At 37.8% G+C, this 6,135-nt stretch overlaps 1 long non-coding RNA gene across 1 annotated transcript; it reads left to right on the top strand.

The window, feature by feature from the left end:
• Positions 1–4,829: 4,829 nt before the first annotated feature.
• LOC147606237 (uncharacterized) lies at positions 4,830–5,860 on the top strand. The gene is made up of 2 exons (XR_015265078.1): positions 4,830–5,205; positions 5,651–5,860. It is a non-coding gene; the product is annotated as an uncharacterized LOC147606237 (long non-coding RNA).
• Positions 5,861–6,135: the final 275 nt, after the last annotated feature.

The raw sequence follows: 6,135 nt of genomic DNA, 5'->3' as shown, positions 1-6,135 counted from the left end.
TTTGGTTTTGCAAAACATTACCAATTGTGTTTTAAGTTTGTTCAAGAAGTGTGCATGCAGAGAAGCTGCTCCAAAAGGTTTGGAAGAGTAGACTTTATTCTACACATAAATGGAGCGTGATCCCTAATGACATGTAGAACTACACGTACGTGCATTTAGATAACTTCATTGAATTGGTGACTTTTAAGACCAAATTAAGTAAAGAATTGTGAACGTTTTTATGTTGCACATCAAGTATGTATATTACATGGTATGCATTAGGTGAAATATGGACTCTCATTTTTGCCCCTTACGGATTTCCACACCTCCTCTCTCTAGAAAAATGGGCTCATGGAGAAATTTTTAGAAATCAAATCAAAAGCTGGGGGAGATTGCACATTTGGAATTTACTCATCAAGAGACCTTTCCAGTGATATATAGCATGATGGGAAATTTTGATTATTCAAGAAGTCCCCATCATGCTATATATCACATGATGGGGAGTTCTTGAATAATCAAAATTTTCCATCATGCTATACATCATTGGAAAGGTCTCAATGAGTAGATTCCAAATGTGCAGTCTACGCCAACTTTTGATTTGATTCGCAAAAAATTCATCATGAGCCCATTTTTCTAGAGAGAGGAAGTGTGGAAAGCCTTAAGTCTTAGGGGCAAATTCGCCCTAATGTGTATTCTATACCTTGGCATGCATGTAAAGAGCACTTGCAACCAACCCTTTGCATTAAGTTAAGAGATAAGAAGTGTGTAGTGTGTACAACATCAATCATAAGGTGTGTGTATCGTACCTTGGCATGCATGCAAAGAGCACCTATACTACCAATGCTTTACATTGAGTTAAGGCAGAAGAAGTGTGTAGAGTGTGTGCCACATGTTGCAATTGTTATTTTACTAAGCTTTTAACCGTTATGAAGGTTTGGAGAAGAAAATGTGAATCTTTTTTTTCTTAAACAATGAGAGAGAGGGTAGTAAAATTAGAATGCCATCATCATTCAATATGGGTACGGAGTAGATTAGAACCCAACATGTGAGGGTGCGCTACAAGTGGGCAATAAAAATGCAGACCTTAGTGTGAGTAGGCTCACCCATAGTTGCCTGTTGACAGAAAAGGATGGGAAACTGCATTTTTTTGATGGCTTAGAATTATTTCTTAAATCCAAAAAAAAACACCCAAAAAAGAAGAAGAAGAAGAAAGAAAAGGTGCATGTGACGCTCGTAACTATTGAAAAGAAGTTTTAACTCTTTCAGGCTTGCCGCTTCATCTAAGAAAAAGAAATTTTGGATGTAGATGTGAATGTGGATGTATGGATGCGGATGCGGATGTGGATGTATGGATGTGGATGTATGGATGTGTGGATGCGGATGTGGATGTATGGATGTGTGGATGTGGATGTATGGATGTAAATGTGAATGTGGATGTATGGATGTGATGTGGATGTGGATGTATGAATGTGAATGTGGATGTAGATGTGGATGTGGATGTATGAAGCTGGATGTGGAAATGGATGTATGGATGTAGATGTGAATGTGGATGTATGGATGTGGATGTGGATGTATGGATGTATGGATGTGGATGTGGATGTATGGATGTAGATATGGATGTATGGATGTAGATGTGGATGTGGATGTATGGATGTGATGTGGATGTGGATGCATGAATGTGAATGTGAATGTGGATGTATGAATGTAGATGTAGATGTGGATGTGGATGTATGAAGCTGGATGTGGAAATGGATGTATGGATGTAGATGTGAATGTGGATGTGTGGATGTGGATGTATGGATGTAGATGTGAATGTGGATGTATGGATGTGGATGTGGATGTATGGATGTGGATGTGGATGTGAATGTGGCTGTATGGATGTGGATGTGGATGTATGAATGTGGATGTGGATGTATGAATCTGGATGTGGAAATGGATGTATGTATGTAGATGTGAATGTGAATGTATGGATGTGAATGTATGGATGTGGATGTGTGGATGTGGATGTATGGATGTAAATGTGAATGTGGATGTATGGATGTGGATGTGGATGTGGATGTATGAATGCGGATGTGGAAATGGATGTATGAATGTGAATGTGGATGTGGATGTATGAATATGAATGTGGATGTGTGGATGTGGAAATGGAAGTGTGGATGTGGATGTATGAATGTAGATGTGGATGTGGATGTATCAATGTGAATGTGGATGTGTGAATGTGAATGTGAATGTGGATGTGTCACACCATCTAATAAGTATTGGTAATTATGATTTATGACCCATAAGGGCTATAGAACCGTGAATTTAAAGGTGAACAATCCAAATCTAGTTTTTTTTTAACTAAGAGGTATTACACACAAAAATGGAGATTAACTATAAGGTGAGTAAAAATGTTGAGAATTATACTTTAAAAGATAACAAGAAAAGATTTTTACAATTTCAAATTTAAGGGGTGCAAGATTAAGTTGGACTACTGATGAGGGTGTGGCCCCTAGCCTAATCACCTAGTGCTTAAATGACCACCTCTTAACAAAATAAAATCGTACGGCTACCTTGCAAATAGTGAGTAATTTTTGTGGTGTAACATGACTATTATGAGTTTCTTTTCTCATCCTCGTGAATGCCTAAATTTACATTTTAAAGGTTTTTGACATCATGGTTTTGAAATTAAAGGTTTTTTTAACTTCTTACTAGGGAATTTTGACCTTTTTATCTGTGTCAAAAACTTGAAATCTTGCATTCATAAGATTTTTGTATTTGTTGTAAAAAAAAGTTATGAATGAAGATTGGCTATAAGTTAGATTCCTTGGCTAGTAATTTTCACATGATTAAAAGAAGGGAACATTAACATTGAAGGGAATCTTATTAAGCATTCAAAGTCTTTGCATGCATTCTCTTGTTATATTCTTTTAATAGAAGAAGTATACTAATCTCAACAATGATGTTGAAGAACTTGAAGGTATCTATTTATTCAAAGAATTAAGCTAGTGTACCTATACATAAAGAGTCCCCGAAAAGGCTTAACATTGGCTAATGTGGGTGTCTATAAACCTCTTGGTGATCCAAATGTGTGGAAAAGGCAGTTACAAAATAAAGTGTTCACACTCGTTCTACGAAAGCAGATGATTGAAAGCTAAAAACAAAATCTTTTTTCAATCATTTGAACTAATGATTGAATGTTAGAGAAACAATAAAGGAGAAAAAAATATTGTAAGTCATTAGTCATGATGTTTAATGCAAAGTGTTTTATTAAAATAATAATAGTTTAGTGGGGCATAACCTCGTACAATTTTAGATTATGGCATGTTGTAGTGTAAATTAAAATGGAAATCCTTGAAACATAAATAATGAACATGTTGTAGTGTAAATTGAAATGGAAATCCTTGAAACATAAATAATGAACATCTTATTTTTTTGGTTTTGCAAAACATTACCAATTGTGTTTTAAGTTTGTTCAAGAAGTGTGCATGCAGAGAACTACACATAAATGGAGCGTGATTCCTACTGACATGCAGAACTACACGTACGTGCATTTAGATAACTTCATTGAATTGGTGACTTTTAAGACCAAATTAAGTAAAGAATTGTGAACGTTTTTATGTTGCACATCGAGTATGTGTATTACATGGTATGCATTAGGTGAAATATGGACTCTCATTTTTGCCCCTTACGGATTTCCACACCTCCTCTCTCTAGAAAAATGGGCTCATGGAGAAATTTTTAGAAATCAAATCAAAAGCTGGGGGAGATTGCACATTTGGAATTTACTCATCAAGAGACCTTTCCAGTGATATATAGCATGATGGGAAATTTTGATTATTCAAGAAGTCCCCATCATGCTATATATCACATGATGGGGAGTTCTTGAATAATCAAAATTTTTCATCATGCTATACATCATTGGAAAGGTCTCAATGAGTAGATTCCAAATGTGCAGTCTACGCCAACTTTTGATTTGATTCGCAAAAATTTCATCATGAGCCCATTTTTGTAGAGAGAGGAAGTGTGGAAAGCCTTAAGTCTTAGGGGCAAATTCGCCCTAATGTGTATTCTATACCTTGGCATGCATGTAAAGAGCACTTGCAACCAACCCTTTGCATTAAGTTAAGAGATAGAAGTGTGTAGTGTGTACAACATCAATCATAAGGTGTGTGTATCGTACCTTGGCATGCATGCAAAGAGCACCTATACTACCAATGCTTTACATTGAGTTAAGGTAGAAGAAGTGTGTAGAGTGTGTGCCACATGTTGCAATTGTTATTTTACTAAGCTTTTAACCGTTATCAAGGTTTGGGGAAGAAAATGTGAATCTTTTTTTTCTTAAACAATGAGAGAGAGGGTAGTAAAGTTAGAATGCCATCATCATTCAATATGGGTACGGAGTAGATTAGAACCCAACATGTGAGGGTGCGCTACAAGTGGGCAATAAAAATGCAGACCTTAGTGTGAGTAGGCTCACCCATAGTTGCCTGTTGACAGAAAAGGATGGGAAACTGCATTTTTTTGATGGCTTAGAATTATTTCTTAAATCCAAAAAAAACACCCATATGACGAAGAAGAAGAAGAAGAAGAAGAAACAAAAGGTGCATATGACGCTCGTAACTATTAAAAAAGAAAAAGAAAAAGAAGAAGAAGAAGAAGAAAGAAAAGGTGCATATGACGCTCGTAACTATTGCCGCTTCATCTAAGAAAAAGAAATTTTGGAGGTGTTAAGAAGTCCTTTTAGTGAAGGTAAGAGCCGAAGTACGAAGGAGGGTAAAAAACATCAGTATGCAGGACGAAGGTGAGTGGTGTCGACACGGAAAAGAGAGCCACATTCACTTTTCAAAAGGAAGCTGTGCTCCACCTGCAGCCTGCCACCACCACAGATCATACTTGTCACGTGGCCTAATAAGGCAGCTGTGCTCCACCTGCCCCTTCAGCTTCCTTTCTCAACATCTGCATCATCAACTCAGAGCTGCTCTGCTCTGCGTGAGGAGGAGGAGGAGGAGGAGGAGGATGAATGCCCGCCACCACCACCATGAATGCTCTGCTGCGGCCTCAGTAGTTGGCGTGATGGTGAGCTCCTCAGAGAATGGCTCAACTTCCATTAGCATCCGCACGCCAATGAAGCCTGGGCTCGTGTCCAGATGCCTGCGCCTTCTACAAGACAGCGGCTTGGACGTTGTTGCCCTTTGCCTCTCCTCCCACAGCCGCGACACGTACATGCAATCCATTGATGCACGGGTAAGCAGGATGCAAAGGTCGTCTACTACCACATGCTCCTCCGCTCTTCTTTAATTTTGTTTCTGCTGCTGCTGCTGCTCCTCAATGAGATTCTTCCTTTCTTTAATCGCATCCCCCTTATCTAGCTAGGACTAGAGGGGCCTTCTCGCACTACTAGAAGAATTGTTTCCTTAAACTATCCACCCAAAAAAAAAAAAAAAAAAAAAAACCAAAACCCTTCAAGTATATGCATAACACTATCCAGTCAAGTCAGTCTTTCCATAGCCTCACACTTATATAAAGTATTGCGCCTAGAACTACTTTTATGGACTATAGCTCCTTCTTTCTATTCATTAATTTGCTTCTATCCTTTCAATATTTCCAATGCCACTGCCTCCCTCTATGTTCTTCTTTTTACAACCTCAAGCAAGGCGTATAACTAGCAAAGTGGCTCTTTTTTCTCCAGGGTGAGATCGGAGGTGGTGGATTGGAAGCATTAAAGACAAGGTTGGATGCCTTAATCTTTGAGGAGTTTGGTGGATTAGCACCCCTGAGCTAGCCTTTTAAAATAAGATGGGTCATTGGGGAATTTTAAAAAGATGTACACTATGGTAGACCTAGGCATGCTCTTGTTTCGTTTAACTCTTTTAAGTTTGCAAATATTCAATTTTCTTTACGTGAAAATGTTATCATTTCATATTGTTAATGTAAATGCAATGGGGCAAAGGTCTACGGGGGACATGATTTGACTATAAATTTTGACCACGTGATAAACTTGGTTTCAAATGTGTTATCTAGATAGATAGTGTAAAGAAAATATACTCAATGCTAGTAGTGACTAATTGGGTAATCTAAAGATATTACGCTATCGTAGACCAAGGCATGCTCCCGTTTCGTTTCTCTTTGATGAAAATTTTCAATTTCCTTCATATGGAAACGTTATCATTTCAT

Source organism: Cibotium barometz, chromosome 58, assembly GCF_041138505.1.
Source record: "Cibotium barometz isolate CiBa-2024 chromosome 58, ASM4113850v1, whole genome shotgun sequence".
Taxonomy (NCBI): Eukaryota; Viridiplantae; Streptophyta; class Polypodiopsida; order Cyatheales; family Cibotiaceae; genus Cibotium; species Cibotium barometz.
The sequence above is the reverse complement of the archived record's forward strand: the minus strand, read 5'-3'. Positions and strand labels throughout refer to the sequence as shown.